Source organism: Arvicola amphibius, chromosome 6, assembly GCF_903992535.2.
Source record: "Arvicola amphibius chromosome 6, mArvAmp1.2, whole genome shotgun sequence".
Classification (NCBI taxonomy): domain Eukaryota; kingdom Metazoa; phylum Chordata; class Mammalia; order Rodentia; family Cricetidae; genus Arvicola; species Arvicola amphibius.
In genome coordinates this window covers 76,507,981-76,509,347 of record NC_052052.2, presented here as the reverse complement: position 1 = coordinate 76,509,347, position 1,367 = coordinate 76,507,981, and the positions used below count along the sequence as shown (strand labels likewise).

Genomic DNA, 1,367 nt, shown 5'->3' with positions numbered 1-1,367 from the left:
GGCCTTAATTATTTAAAAACATAAACAAACTCTCTGTGGAAAGAATGAACACAGCCAATAAGGAGACCTTGTCTGTCCGTAGGATCGATGTGTTGAATTAATAGAAGAGTTCTTCAACATAAAGAATGGCTATAGGTAAAGTTAGAAAATGAAGCAAAAATAGAAGAAAACTGTGGAATTCAGTGCCAGATGACTGAGCTAAAAACAGGCAGTTTGGGCTCAGATTCTCTAGCAAAGTTGTGTCAGTTTTCAGCCATTGTAGTCATGAAGGTAGATGCATAGCATTGTAATTCTTTTTGAAATTTTCACTTATTTCTTCACTTATGTATTTGGTCCCCATTCAGTTTCAAAAACAAAAGAAAAAAAAAGAAAAGAAAACACTAAAATTCTAAATTCCAGTTAATCACCCTATAGAAATACATACAAAATCACTTTGTCTCTCAGCCTGGGAGTGTCAGAAACTCCTGCTTTAGATGAAGCATCTTGCATCCAATACTCAAGGTCATTCATAGCCCAAGCCTATCCTGTGTTCAAGATAGGCTTCTTCAATGAACCACACACACTTTGAGGATGCCCAGACCATCTGGAAAGTGGCTTCTGCAGATAGAAGTGTGCTTTTGTGGGATGAATTTGTCTGTTGATTCCACAACATCTGTAGGATAATTGTTACCAGAGAAACAAACCAATATTCAGATTTTAAAATGTCAGATTCAACTACCAGCTCATAAGTCACTTTGACTGGGTTAGTTAAATTCTCTAAATTCAAATTTTCTCATTAAAAAATATATAGTCATATATGGCCAATAAATTTTAAAGATGGGACAGTATATTAAGATAATTTTATCTAAGACTATACTTTCAGGGATCATTTCTGTAGTTCATTGTTAGAGAAGTTTCTCTGAGTGCATAGAGCACCAGAAATCATGAGGATGAGATGTAGTGTTCTCTCAAAAAAAGATAATTATGTTCAACACTTGCTAGATTATGTTCTATGAAACACTTAAAGTTTCTCTGTAAGTACCTCCCCAAAACAGATTCATAAAGTAACATATTTTTTAGGAATAACTTAACGTTTAATAATGTTTAATAACCTTTTTTACTACAGGACATTTTGGAGCCTTTCATATGTTGAGGTGTTTATGTATTCTTAGAAGTCAGAATGATCAATGTCTTTATATAGAGACATGATGGAGGAAGGTCATCTATGTGTTACTTTCATTGGTTAATAAAGAAAACTGCCTTGGCCCTTTACTAGGATAGAAAATTAGGTAGGCGGAGTAGAACCAAGAATCTTACTCTAAACCAACACATCTAAAAACCTGGGGAAAAAGGAAGGTCCACAAATTAAAAAGCAACAATTGAAATCT

General features: G+C 34.1%; 1 pseudogene; it reads left to right on the top strand.

Annotated features, from left to right (window-relative positions):
* Window positions 1–846: 846 nt before the first annotated feature.
* LOC119818185 lies at window positions 847–986 on the top strand (annotated as a pseudogene).
* The last annotated feature ends 381 nt before the right edge of the window (window positions 987–1,367 follow it).